Here is a 14878-nt window from a genome sequence, read left to right on the forward strand (position 1 = left end):
TGGCTGCTTCTGAAGTTGGAGGGGCCGTGAACCAAGGAATGCTGGCTTCTAGCAGCTGGAGAGAGCAAAGAAACAGAATCAACCCTCGAGTCTCCAGAGAGCACAGCCTGCTAACCCCCTGATCTTAGCCCCAGGAGACCCTTTCCAGACTTCTGCCCTCCAGAACTGTTAAGACAATACATTTCTGTAAAGCCACTAAATTTGTGGTAGTTTGTCACGGCAACAATAGGAAACTGACACAGTAACAAGAGTTGGAGGTGACAGGGAGAAATTGGAACTTCCTACCCTGCTGATGGGACTGTCTAATGGTGTAGTCACTTTGGAAAATAGCCTGGTGGTCCCTCATGAGGTTAAGTATAGAATTCCCACCTGCCCGGCCATCTGCCAAGAGCATCTACCAACAGAAATGAAAACACATTTTATATACAAACACATATAGCAGAAATTTTTTCTTGCAATGCTGGCAATGGAACCCAGGGCTTCATACATGCTAGGCAAGCGCTCTACCACTGAGCCACCGTAGCATTCAAAGAGCAGTTTTATTGAGATAAAATTTACATACCACACAATTCACCCATTTCGAGTGTACAATAAAATGTACCAACACAGATAATTTTAGAAGATCCCAGTGGCATTTTTCATAATCACCAAAAAGTGGAAACAAACTAAATGACCATCAGCAAATGAATGGATAAATGAAATGTGGGTTCATGCTAAAACATAGACGAACCTCAAAAACGATATGCTAAGTGAAAAAGTCAGAGACAAATTGCTGCATATTGTGATTTAATTTATATGAAATGTCCAGAAGAATCTATATCTACAGGAGTCAGTTTGCCTAGGTCAGGGTGTGGGGGGCTGGAGGGACAGGAATGACTACTAATAGTGGGGCTGATTTTTAGAGCGATGAAGATGTTTTAAAATTTTGTTAATGATTCACAAATCTCTGCAAATACTAAAATAAATGAATTGTATGTGAACTGTATCACAATAAAAGTGCGTTTGCTTTTCCGTTTGGTACTGGGGATTGAACTCAGGGACACTTTACTACTGAATTATATTCCTAAACCTTTTTATATTTTAATTTTGAGAAAGAGTCTTACCAAGCTGCTGAGGCTGTCCTTGAACTTGTGATCCTCCTGCCTCAGCCACCTGAATCATGGAAATTATAGGCATGTACTGCCCCATGCCTGGTAAAAGTGTTATTTTTTTTAAAAAAACAGGCTGGTCTGGCATGTATAAGGCTCTGAGTTCCATAAAAAGGAAGAGAAGGAGGGTGGGGGAGCGCCTGCCGTGTTCTACCCAGAGGGGATTGATCACCATGAATGGGGCTCTTAGATCTTCCTGGGAACAAAGCCCAGTAGAAAAAGTACAGCCCTCTGGTTTACCCAGGAAGTTCTGATTCCAGAGTAGACAGGGTAGGTGTTGCCTGCTCATGGCCCAAAGCCCTCACATGGGCATTGGAAAGTCATCCACAGAGATCCCTGCCACCTCTCCAGTCTTACCTCCTACTGCTCCTAACAATGTGGGGGCCCTGATTCCAAACCACTGAGGCCTGGGTCAGCACACCTAGCTGCTGCCTTCCAGCCTTGGGTCCCACGGCACCTTCTCTCCCGTGAACTCCTTTTGCCCAACTCTTACACATCCTTTAAGGCCCCACTCTGCTGGCTTCCCTGGGTGGTCTCCCTGAGCTCCAGAAGCAGGCAATTTGCTACCTCAGGCTTTCTCAGGCTCTCATAGCTCCTTGCAAGTAGCTCTGCCTGTCACTTAATATCACAATAAATGCTTCTTTCACCACAGTATTTATGTTCCTTAAGGACAGAAGCCACTTCTCTCTTGTCTTTGTAGCTTCAATATCTAACACTTTCTGGCATATAGTAGGTACTCAGGAAATGTGAATTAAACAACCCAATAGGCCATTTTCCAGCCTGAATCTGGGCAGACCCAGCTGGGCATACTGCAGTGAGAAGGAACTGTACCAAGGAATGGGGGAGAAGAGGGGGCAGGCCACCCAAGGCCAGCTGGGGAGCAGGGCCAGGTAGGTTGTCTTCCTCCTCCTCCTCCTCCTCCTCCTCCTCCTCCTCCTCCTCCTCCTCCTCCTCCACATAGGTACCCTCCAAGCTTAAGAGCCTTGCTGTCTTCCAGAAGTCCTCTGGCACTAGAGTCAAAGGTACTGCCCCTCCCAGGGACATTTGCAAATAAGCAGCAGACGCTTGCAGGCTGAAGAGCTTTGCAAACAAGAAAAGGCTAACGTTGACTGAGCACCTACTGCATATAGGTGCTGTGCTGAAAGCTTTTGCATATATTACATTCTTTATTCCTCACAATAAACAAGTGCCATTATTACTAATTGTTTCCAAAATAAGAAACAGGCACTAAAAACTGAGAAACGTGACGAGGTTTGCCAAGAGTGATGTGGCAGGAGACATGAGACCCAGGACTTCCTGGTCCCCAGCACTCTGCTCTCCTAGTTCTGGTTCTGTCATTAACCAGCCTTGTGATCTGGGAAAAGATCACTTCTTGGGACCCAGCTGCCTCCATTACATAAAGGAGAGCCTGAACTAAAGGATGGCAAGGCTCCATCCAGCTCCATGGCTCTGGATGCAGGATGGGGTTCTAGACAGATGAGTGGTACCAGGGAGCTAGTGGAATGGTCAGTGCTTCTCAGCCCACATACAGGAGGTCTGCTCTGCCCACTTCAAACCCCACACCAGCCGGGCTCAGGGGTGCATGCTGATAATCCCATTGGCTCAGAAGGCTGAGGTAGGAGGATCACAAGTTCAAAGCCAGCCTCTGCAAAAGCGAGGCACTAAGCAATTCAGTGAGACCCTGTCTCTAAATAAAATACAGAATAGGGCTGGGGATGTGGCTCAGTGGTCAAGTGCCCCTGAGTTCAATCCTGGCTACCTCCCCGACAAAAACCCCCAAACCAAAAAACCCAACCAAACAAAAACCCTGTACTGGGACAGGACTGATGGCAGGACGGCAGCAGGGGCTGCTCCCACCTCTTTCCTTCTAGAAAGTGCCTGGTAACTGCCCAGCATCCCTGGGAGCCATGTGTAAAACCCAGAAATGGCCAGGAATTATTATCGTCACCATTATTATTGTTATTATTGCATGTAAACCATGCATGGCTGACCCGGCAGGAGGGGTGCGCTTTCTTTTTCCAGATCCTACAAACATTGGTATGATAATAATAAAAAAAAAATTATGTGCTTGAAAACATGCACCCACACTGCCCTATGTTTTCTTCTAATTGTTCCCAGAGCTTCCAAGAGCCACATTTAAATAAAATGGAGCAATTATTTAGTCTGCAATTAAAGATCGCAGCGATTTATTTTTAAATAGAATATCATCATCGGGGGTGAACTGGCAAGAGAGGACAGAGGGGGGCCTGTGGCGCGTGGTGGAGGCAAGGAAGGTCAGAGGGCACGCAGGATGGCAGGCCTGAGCGGCGGCCGCAATGGACTACGTGAGGTCGGAGGGTAGCCGAGTAGCCCAGGTCCCTGGGAAACTCAAAATGACAGTGGCGGGGGAAGGGACAGAAGGGGTCCCTGGCCCTGCACCGTTGGCAAGACTAGAGCAGCCAGCCATTGTCTGGTTCCGCAACTCCTGCAGAAAGTGCCCAAAGGCTCCCACGTGGGCCCAGGCAGCGGTGGGCATTAGGCTCTCTGCAAACACAAACAATGCCAAAGGAGGCAGCCCGGCCCTGCAGGGCCTCAGGGAGAAACCCTGGCACAGGTGAGGCCTCTGCAAAGATGGCGAGGGACATGGCTCAGTCCTGTGGGCCTCCGCTCCCTGTGACTGGCTGCTTTGCAAGGATGGTCCTCAAAGTCATAAGCTCAAGGAGGTGGCAGCCTGTTCATGAATTAATAAAGGAGTATGCATGAAACCTGCCCCTGAAACCTTCCCCAAGCCCACAGTCACACTGCCCTGCAGGGGACGGCAGTCTGGCATGTGGTCAGGGATGGAAGCAATAGTTGGGGGTGGGGATGGGTCGAGGGAATTATTGGAAGGGAGCCCTTCTGGGCCTCCAGTGCCAGGGACCACTTGCATATGAGTCTTGTCTTTTAGGGGACCATCTGAAGAAGTCCTCTCTTAGTCACTCTTCTTCTCACACCTCTCTAAGTCACTGCTCAGTGCTCTCACTGTCAGGACATCCCAAAGGCACGGCTGTCACCCTGATTGACTGAGCTCTGGTGAGGTCTTTTCCTGGGAAGTGAAACCCCTTATGGGGTGGAGGAACCCAACGGTGGGAAAAGTGGAGCAAGAGAACAGGCCCAGATGGAACCATCCTTATTCTCTGAAAATCCCCAGAAGCCCCTGCTCGCCTCTCCCACCACATCCTGGCCCTTCCCCGCCCCACTCTCCTTCCACGTGGTTTGCCCATGGCTGGCAAGCAACCAAGCTCTGGGTGGACTTGGGCCACCTTGGGCTCTTCCCCCAGCCTTGCCTCCACAACTTCTCCTATTTGAAGCATCTGCGTAACTGTCAGAGCCTGAGCAAAGCCTTCTCAGACCTCACCCCTCACTCTTGTTCCCTCTCCATGATCTCTTCCTTCAAAGCATTTGTGTTTGTTCGGTGTCATTTCCTGTTCTCTTCCAAAGTTTGGCGGGACAGGGACTATGCTAGTGTTATCCCCCACTACATCTCCAGGGCCTGCCACATAACTGGGGCTTTACAAATATTTGTGGAGTGAGTGATTGGTGGTAGATGGACAGGGAAGTGAGCTTGGGCTTTGGAGGACACACCCTCAGACACGTGACAGTCCATAAAATCGGAAGCCCAGGAAAACCCAGAGGCAGACCTGCTATTGCTGCCCCTGGCTTCTGGGTGGTCAAGGCTGTGGGTAACTGGAGTCACCTTCCTGGGGCTTGGAGTCACAGTTCAGACTGTGAAGAGGTCCTCATCAACCTCCCTGAGGTCACTCTGCAGCCTCCTCTAGACAATATCACTTGGCCCTACAGCTCACCTGGGGCAGGGAGGTGGGCTGTCCAGCCCCACTGTGTTCCCCTTCCCGGGGCTCACTGCCACCATCCCCACCAGGAGGTCTGAAGGGGTCTCCTTTCATCAGAGGAATGAAAGGAGCAGATAGAACTCAAAGCCCAGAGAGGCAAAGCAGTGTGTCCAAGGTCCCATAGAACTCAGTGACAGAACCATGTGTTACAAAAGGCTCTCATGTTCCTGATCTTATTCTGAATCTCATGGGCCATCCACCTATTACTGTCCCCATTTTGAAGATACAAAGTCTAAAGCTCTGAGAAGATAACAGCATTGGTTCAAGGTCACCCAGGCTAAAAAGGGCAGATTCAAGACACTTGGCCCTGCAGAGAGCAGAGGCTGTGTGTGGGGGTGGGGTGTCCACAGGAGGAGGACAATCGTCCCTTTAAAAAGCACATGAAAAAATAAAGCAAGAAGGAGTCTGGCCCTCCATAGAAAGAGGGGAACACAAAATATCTTTCTCTCCTCCCAGAACGGCAGCCTGTGTGAGCAGGCGAGGCCCTCGCATCTGTCCGCTCATACAAAATGAAAGAGGATTTGAAAACCAAGAAGGGCTGTAATAAAGCACAGCCTGTGCGGGCCGGAGCTGTGCCCAGCGGGTCCTGTCACTGTCACAGTCACAAACCAGGAGACAGCGGCCAGGCTGTTCCCACAGCTGGGCTTCCCCTCAGCCCTGGGCTCCTGGAGAGGTGCAGACAGACACAGGGCCACCGAGGGGACTGAAGGCTCAGAGCCACCCTCCCAGGGCAGTGAGCAGGGCCTTGCTCTCCCGTGTGACCTCTGCCTCTCAGGACCAGCTCCACCCCCAGGGCTCCTCAGAATCAGACTGCAGGGTGGGGGGGGGGTCTCCTAATGGGCTGGATTAGTTCTCCACTGCCACATAGCAAATCACCCCAGGACTGGGCAGCTTAAAATGATGATCATTTAACCTCACACAGCTTCTGAGGGTCAGGAACCTGGGAATGGCTGAGCTGGGTGATTCTGGCTCAGGGTCTCTCATGAGATGACAGAGCTGCCCACCACGGACACAGTCAGAGCCAAGCTGGCCTGGGGTGGGAGGGTGCGTATCCAGCTCGCTCATGCCGCTGCATCAGGCCTGGATTCTTCTGGCTGTGGGCTGGAGGCTTCAGTTCCTCACCACATGGGCATCTCCATATGGCTGCCCACAACTCAGTGGCTCTCCCCAAGCCAGTGACCCAAGGAAGACAACCCAAGACAGAAGCTATATTCTTTAATGACCAAATCTCAGAAGTAACATCGCCACTTTTGTAACACATCATCGGTCACAGAGACAGCGTGATAGAATACTGCACGAGGAATGGATACATGAGGGGAGGGTCCTTGGGGCCACTGCAGAGGCTGGCCAAGTGAGAGAAGGCCGGGTGTCACCTATCCTGGGGGGCACACTTTGTAGCTCAGAGATCAGCCACACCCAGAGCAGGTCAAAATCCAATGCTCTGTGTGACTAAAATCACAAGCTATGGCCTACAGAGAAACAACCCATTGTCCACTTGGCCATGTTTTGGAATTTGATGGAATATATTGGATCACTAAAGGAGGACCAATTTAAAGTGGTGTTTACTATTATGAAACACCACTTAAACGTCCACAAACGTCTTAAATCTGTGGTCCAGCTCAGAATCAACAGCATCCTACAGTCCAGCACCTGTGAATGGGCCCACTGGCTGGACTCTGAGAAGGCTCACTGAGGCTCACATCTGAAGAGGGGTTTAGGAAGGATGGCTTGGGCTTCCTAGATCAGCAAGGGCAATGCACACAATGCGGACATTCACAGGGAAGCCGGAGGAACAAGAGAGCACGCAGGCTCCAGGGGCTGGGAGAAGTCCAGTGGAAGGTGACAGCAAGCGTGGATATTTATTACATACACGAGTCATGAAAGGTTTAAAGTCAGGCAGTGATACGATCAGATCTCTATTTTAGATAGAGGTGGAAAGAAATTGGAGGCACCAAAACCAGTTTGGAAGCAATTGCAGGCTGCATAGGTGGAAGATGATGTTCCTAGCAGAATGTAGGTTATTCTAGAAATGCTCATCGCCCAGTGACTACCTGAGTGCACCTCTATATGCAGATGCATATCACGCATCGTTCTAGAACAGGACAGTTTCAAATGGAATCTACTCATTCCTTCTCCACCCCCATACTCTGAACTCCTTCCTCACCTTCAGCTAGCACCCCAGCAACTCCCACTTTGGGTATCTTTCTTGCTATAATTCTCCCAGTTTTCCATACAAAATGAAACCTATTTTGCATTCTAGGTCATTCCCTCCCTAGAAAGAATTTTGTGGGTCTAGCAGTAATTAGCTCACTGTTTCTCAAGTCTTCCTGTAGATGCTTACATCAGCTAGACCCCTCTGGCTGACTTCAGCATTAGTCACACAATGTCAATGTCAACCACACTTCATCCTCACCTGCTATCACGTGTCTGTGCCCACAGGTGTCCAGGCACATCTGCTCCCCTGGAGACTCAGACCTCCATATGAAGTGTGCCTACAATGTATTCATAAAAATATGGATGCCTGCGCCCCCACCCCAACTCACTCCATTAGATCCCCAGGACCAAAGCCTTAAGTTGTCCAGGGATGTTTGTCCCTTGCTCTAAAAGAATTTCCAAGAATCCCTTTCCTAGACTATTTTCCGTGATCTGCTGGGAGGCAGGCTCAGGTAAGCATCAGTATGACCATATTTGTTTGAGGAGCCACTGGTTTGTAGCACCAGGTCTCTCCACAAGAGTCCCTGTCCCTGCATCCTGGTACTTTTTATATAAAAAGTACAGTGGCGTATTGTCACATCCTAAAAGGTGGTCAGAACAGTCCACCAGAAAACAGAGGGAAAATGACCAGCCACAAACCAAATTATGCAGTTATCGAACAACGTGTAACACCTGAACATGCGTCCAATCTGATCCTCCAACATCCAGGTACCAAAAGCAGCTATTGCCATTTCCAATTAAAGAAAGGAAACTGAGGCTTGGGGGTAAGGTGACGTGCCTAAACTGATGCCATTAGCAAGAGGCAGAGAAGACACCTGCAAACTGGTCACCTGGCTCTGTTGCACAGGATGCCATGAAGAACCACCCAAGACAGTGGTTCTCAAAGACTCCCGTGGACCAGTGGCATTACCTAAGAACCTGTCAGAAATATACATTCTTGGGCTCCATCCCAAGGAAAGGAGGGCTTCATAGGACCACATATACAATGGCAGTCCTGTAAGACAACATTGCTTAGTGGGGTCATAGGCCCTAAGTGTGAGTAAGTGCACTCTGTGATATCTGCATGACACAGAAATCCCTGTCACTAAATGATGCATGAATGTATTATTTTACCTAATCATGGAATGAACAGATGCCATTTGAAACCATTCTGTTCTAACTCTGTGCATTCATTAATGAAAAAATGGAGAACTCTTCCAAACACAGACTATCTCATGTTGCCAGGAATTTGGACTTGGGCCTGTCTGACTTCAAAGTTCACACTCTTTCCCCTGTATTGTCCTATATCTAATGCCAGAGTAACCAACTGCCCTAGTATGCATGGGACTGGGATGGAAGAAAGTTCTCTGGAGATGGGACTTTCAGAGCTAAAATCAGATGGTCCTGGGCAAACCAGGATGTAACACTGATCCTTTCTCTTTAGGATTTCCAGAACTCCACTGCCAGCCCCTTCCAATTCTCCAACCCCAGCCCCAGCCAACAGATCTCAGGGAATCCTGAGGAAAGCTCCCTCTGCCACAGCTCCTCCCTGACCTTGCTGCTTCACCCTCTCTTGATCCCAGCAACTCAAAAGGTGGAGAAGAAACAAGCCTAGACTTTGTAAATGCCAGCTCTGGCCATGGCCACCTGACTCCAGGTTGCAAATTCATCATTCAAGAAATGAGGACTGCCAATCATTACGGCCATGGAATTGCTCTGGCACACGTGCATCTCCTGAAGAGTGTGCTAATGAGGAGCCACAGCTGGGCTCAGCCAGGAGGAACTGCCCAGCTGGGTTTGGCTGAGCCAGACCAAGGCCGAGCACACACCTGCAACAAGTGTACAGGCAGCAGCAGGCTCCAAGCAGCCGGGCCTTCTGATCCAAATGGAGATGTTAAGCAAACTGGAAGGGGCGGGCGGTTCCTTGCTTGAGAAGAACATGGAGAAATAGATCTTTATTGAGCACCTATGAATGCCAGGCCCATTTCTTTGTTCTCTTATTTATAAATGTTCCTAATGACCCTGGAGTAGATGCTTTGGCACGGATGACTAGCTGCCCCCCCAGAGATGGGTGACTTCTTTTCCATGGTGTGGAGTTTTTGCTTGGAAGAAGCTGCCAGGGACCCTGTTATCCTGGGCTTCCTCACATCTAAGTGGAGCGTGTGGCTGATTCCTGGCCCATGGGATGGGAGTGGAAGTTGTTGAACTTCCCACTTCCTCCTCCACATTCTCTCCCTTCCACCATCTACCTTCTACTTCTCAGTGTTGACACCATACAATCTTGAGAGCCAGACTTAAAGGACAGCGCACTCTTAGTCTGAATCCCTGGATGACCACATGGAGCAGACCCCCACTGCTTACTGGCTTCTATATGAACAAGAAATAAATATACTGGGTCAGGGTTTTTCTGTTACAAAAACCTGTATCGCTTATATTGCAATATGATGTATTTCCATCAATGGATGAAGAAACAATCAAAGCTATTCTGGAATCTCCTTAATAACACAAAGTAAGTAACTGCTTATTTTGGAAGGTGGCTGCTACCCCACAGTGCCGCCCGCTCTGTGTTTGAGCATGCCCACCTCCCCTCCTCCCTGAAGCTGTGTTAAGCACCTCCTGCATCTTGAGGGATGCTGGATGTCACTCCACACCATTCCCATATCACAGGCAAAGCCTGGGCTGGGTTGGGTGCCACCATGATGGTATCTTCCTGGTGGGACAGCAGGACAAGAGAGGGAAGGCAAATTGAACCCTGAGGTCCATCAGGGTTTTGCCCCTGCTGGATGACCATGACCCCTGAGAGGGGTTCCCTGGGCAAAAGCTCTAGGGAGGAAACAAAAGGGGGAATCACTACTCCTTGGCTCCAGCTCCCTGACCTTGGGCCTTGGAGGATGACCAGTCCATTGTCAGATGGTCCACAGAGCCCCATCTAGGACCGGCCTCACCACTGGAAACGCTGGATCTAGGAAAATCTCAGAGATGCGTGGGTTAGGAATTAGAAAACCTAATCTTGAAGAAGGAGAGTGTCCCATAGAGAAGTTCAGCCCCATATTCCACAGACTGAGCCACTGAGGAGGCCCAGAGCAACAAAATGACTTAATCCAAGATCATATACCACATTAGGAAAGCACAGAGTCAAGCGCACAACTCCTGCCTACCAAGCCAGTGATGGCAGGACACACATGGAGCTGGACAATGGACAGAGCAAAGTCCCTAGGTTATTGGGACACTGGTGGTGCTGGGGCTGTCCTGGGGCCCCACCCCAAGCTTGGTTGTGGGACCCTCCTGTGCACTAACCCAGGAATCACAAGTGATCTGAAAAATATTAGGAACCAGTCTCTCCAGTGATACCCTGAGCTTGGAGGGAGGAGAGGTGGCTGGGTGGTGAAGAGTGTACCAAGGGGGGGGGGGACAAAGTTGGGCAACTTCATGCAGGAAGCCAAGTGGGGACAAGGAGTGCAGGGTCCGTGCACACCCAGAGTTCTCAGTTAGGCTGAGCACTTGGGCCAGTTTATGCCCCTCAGATGCAATTCTGCCTGTAGAGTCAATGTATTTGGGTAAGAGAAAAATATTTGAAGGAGGTGGTCACTAGGATGGAGGAAACATGTTGTCCTCTTGCAAACAGGCTTTCTAGGATCCAGCTTGACACACCAAGAGACCCATGTCTGAAAACAGTGATAAACACGGGGGTAGCTGGGTGACTTGAGATGTGGTGGCCTTTCCCCACCTCCTGTGTTCCCTTCCAGGATACAGATCTGTGACAATGCACACTCTACTTTCTTTCTTCCATCTATTCATCCATCCATCCATCCCTCCTTTCAACCACCTGTCCATCCACCCCTTCACCCACCTATCCATCCACCATCCATCTTGCAGGTATGAAGAACCTGGTTTATGCCAGAGTTGCACTAGGTTCAGAAACACAGAGGAAAACAAGACCCAATTTCTTGTGCCCCACGGTACTCACAGTCCACAGCAGAGACAGTTCCTACAGGGCCTTACCTGGCACCGATAAGGGGCACAGGCAGGGAAAAGTGGTGTGAGAGCAGCAGGCAGCCCAGCAGGGAGGGGAGCCCAGGCAAGAGGGCAGCCGGTGGTCAGGCAGGAGGCAAGGCTCCTGGGTCAGGTGGGCCCTGAGGGCCTCGGCAACCACAAGCTGCACACACGCCAGTGAGAGTGGACCCAGGGCCCAGCTGTCCCCCACTTAGGCCACGCCTCTCTGACGCCCATCATGCTGGACCTGCTGTCCACATCTGTGTGCAGCTGGGGCCCTCTGTCCTCCCTAGCTTCCCAGGGACCCAGCTGCTCGGCGTCCCACTGGCCTTCAGTCCCCGGAGATGCTGAGCTGAATCCCACCTCTCAGGCACTCAGCTCCCGCTGCCTGGATGAGCGCTGGGTCCCGCTGGCTCTGGGCGGAGGGTCTTCCCTGTGAGTGCCCCTGTGAGTGCTTGTGACACCCTCCCACAGGCTCAGCCTCCACGGCCCCTCCCTGCTTGTCTACAATTAGAGTTAACTAGGAGTCAGACCAACGCTTTGTGTTTATGCTTAACAATTAATTCTTAGCGATTAACATCATAGACTCCCCAGCAGCCTGACGGTAGCCTGCAGGTACCCCAACCTCCATGAGGACGGTGGCACCCTCTCACCCCGTGACGAAAGAGAGCTCTCCTATCAAACTTTGCCTTTCAGAACACACTGGCCGCCCAGCCTCAGTCTCCTCAGTTGACAAATGAGTTCCCTGTTCTGGAAAATGGGCCTAACGATACTTCTTACCTCAGGCGAGTTGGGTGAGATGATGTGGGAACAGCACCTTGCCCACAGCCTGGCACTGAGGAATAGATTATGTTTATTGCTTACCAGGTGCCAGGTATTGCTCAAAGGATTTCTGCTGGGTTATCTCATTTAAATCTCACAACATCCCTTGAGGTAAGTAGTGTTATTATCCTCATATTATAGTTGAAGCTCAGAGAGGTTAAGTACCTTGCCTGAGCTCACACAGTAAGTGGCTGAACTGGGATCCAAACCTAGTTGGGCCTAACAGTGCAGCTCTTTGACCATCTCAAGGGTATTGCCTAAAGCAGGTGCTTCTGTGACTTGGCAGTGTATCTTCCCAAATGCAGCTTCCAATCCTGCAGGACCTGCGATTCTGCATTTCTAACAATCCCCCGCAGATGCTAGGTGAGGCCTTAAGGATCCTGATTAGCACCTCTCCCTTTCCTTTCCTGCAGCCACAGATCCTTTATAAGAAACCCACACTCCGGGACTTCCCAGCTGGAGGGGCCTTAGCAGCCCCCAGCCTCCTCCTCAGCGGCCTGCCAGGACAGTGCTGATGGTTGTCCCTCCACTCTCCCACTAGTCCAGTCACTGGTCACACCTGCCATACCTTCTACTTGAGCCCACGCACCCTCCTCAGGCCTGAGCCCCAGGATGAAAAAGGGGGTCTCCACCCAGCAGGCCTGGACTCCGAGACCAGCGCGGGTAAGAGAAAGTCCTCAGCACTGCAGGGGAAGGGGAAGGAAATCACCAAGACCAGGTGTCCGCTCTGCGGCGTCCAGGGGTCCACCATGCGGGACCTGCCCCCGCCACCATGCGGGGCCCCAACCCAGAAGCAGCACCGCCAGCAGGCAGATGGCCGGGACAAGCCGTGACAGCAGAGATGATGAAGAGCCAGGGTGACCACCACGACCCCCTGAGGGCACTGCGCAGACGCCAGGCGTGGGACGTGCGTCCAGGCCACCCACTGGGTGCCAGGCTCGGGTGGCCATGTTGGGGGCTGGCCGGCGGCCACACAGCTACGTTCCCTTTGTAAAAGCGCTGAAGTGTGCGCTGCGTGTTTTTCTGCACGTGTGTTACACTTTTTATTTTTTTTTAAGTCAATTAAACCAAACAAAACAAAATACCTGGCTGCAAAACAAAAACAGAGCCATGGCAGGCTACCAAGGGAGCTCCCCTCTGGGGAGCTCTCCTCCCCTTCAGGCCAGGGCTGCGGGGCAAGGGACAGGGATGACAAACACCTGGCCCTTGGCTCTTGCCCAAGGGGGGTTGGCACTCCAGGAAGCCATCCCTGGCCCTCCGGCCCCCACTGGCCATGGCACCCCCTGCTCACATCAGCCCCCAGAGAGGCTCACAGGACCTCGTGGAGGTTAGGGTCCCAGAGTGTCCCTGGAAAGGGCCCCACCTTCACAGGCTGGTTCTTGAGCTCTCTGTCGGCCTCAGGCTGTGCCAGCTCAGCCTGGGGACTCTGCCCTGGACCCCATCCCAGGCGCCAGCTGCTAGTGTGTGACGCTGGGCAAGCCCTTAACCTCCGGGAGCCTCAGGCTGTGCCTGGGTGAGATGCGGGCCACAAGGGAGCCTTGGAATGAACTGAATCAATGTGTGTGAAGCAGGTACAGGGCCTGCCCTCAGGGAGACTGTGGGTGTGTATTTTTAAAAAATATTTTTATTAGTTATTGATGGACCTGTATTTATTTAATTGCTTATATGTGGTGCTGAGGATCGAACCCAGTGCCTCACACAGGCCAGGCATAGCTCTGCCACTGAGCCCCAGCCCCAGCCCTGTGGGTGTGTATTTTAATGTTATGACCCAGCATATGGCAAATGCATTAGGTGTCTGGGTGGTGGACATTGGGAGCTGGCCAGAGGTCAGGAGACGGAACCTGGGCCGGGCTGGGCGGGGCTGGGGCTGTCCCCAGTTGGGGCCACACCTGGGCACAGTCCTCAGCACAGTGTTTGCAGCTCTTTCTGGCTCTGGCCCCATCACAGGGGTTGGGGGAGGGGCTGGAGGAAGTGCCCTTGTTCCTAGAAGCTCCTGGAACCTCAGGAGAAAGAGTCAGCCTCCTCAGATCCAACCGGCCCTCCACGCTGCTGTCAGGGACTCCTGCTGGACTACACTCCTGACTGTGTGGCCTCCTCGTCCTCCCCTGGCGGCTGGCAGCGCTCCTAGCTGGGAGGGTGCTATTGGGAACCTGGTGACTCCTGGTCACTCCCTGCCCTGGGGGCTACAGAGCTCCCCAAACCCAGGGCCTCTGTTCCTCCTCCAGGCCTCTGTAACTCGCTGTCCCCACAGTCTAGAGCAGTCCCATCCCTCAGGCCTCAGGGCTCTGCTGAAATCTCAGGTCCTCCCTGGAAACTCCTGGGGCCACCTGGTCTCCTAGGCCAGGGCTCCTGTTGCTCTTCAGACACACCTCCAGAGAGGCCCGGGAAGGCCATGCTAGAACGCGTGCTTCTGCCAGGGCCTCCTGAGAGCACCGTAAGTGGCAGATGAGTGACTGAGTGAAACCCACCCGCATAAACCCACGGGCGGCCATCCTCACGCCATGACCCAGGCCAGCAGCCAGCCCTGGCTGTCCATGCACTCCCTTGCCTTGCCAGGTCTGCACTGACCTGCCACTTGAACTTTGTGATGCGTCCCTCAAGCCCTCCCCTCCCCAGCCCTCCCCAGCCCTCCCCCCTCTTCTCCATTCCAAATCCAGGCGCTCGGATTTTCTTTTCTTTTCCTTTTAGTATCCCCAGCCCTTAACCCTGCAGAGGGGGTCCTTCAAGTCCTGTGTGAGCCTGGGTGGGGGCTGCTGGAGGACCCCAGGCCAGGCAGCCTCCTGAGTTCCAGGGCCTGGGTGACCGTCAGCCAGTCAGTCCCACTGTCCTTGTTCCTTTCCTCCTCAGACCATC

General features: G+C 52.0%; 1 protein-coding gene across 1 annotated transcript in view; it reads right to left on the minus strand.

Annotated features, from left to right (window-relative positions):
• The window catches only part of Dscaml1 (DS cell adhesion molecule like 1), a 318732-nt gene that overhangs the window by 258189 nt on the left and 45665 nt on the right, over positions 1-14878 (minus strand). The gene's annotated exons all lie outside the window — the stretch shown is intronic.

Source organism: Urocitellus parryii, chromosome 4, assembly GCF_045843805.1.
Source record: "Urocitellus parryii isolate mUroPar1 chromosome 4, mUroPar1.hap1, whole genome shotgun sequence".
NCBI lineage: Eukaryota > Metazoa > Chordata > Mammalia > Rodentia > Sciuridae > Urocitellus > Urocitellus parryii.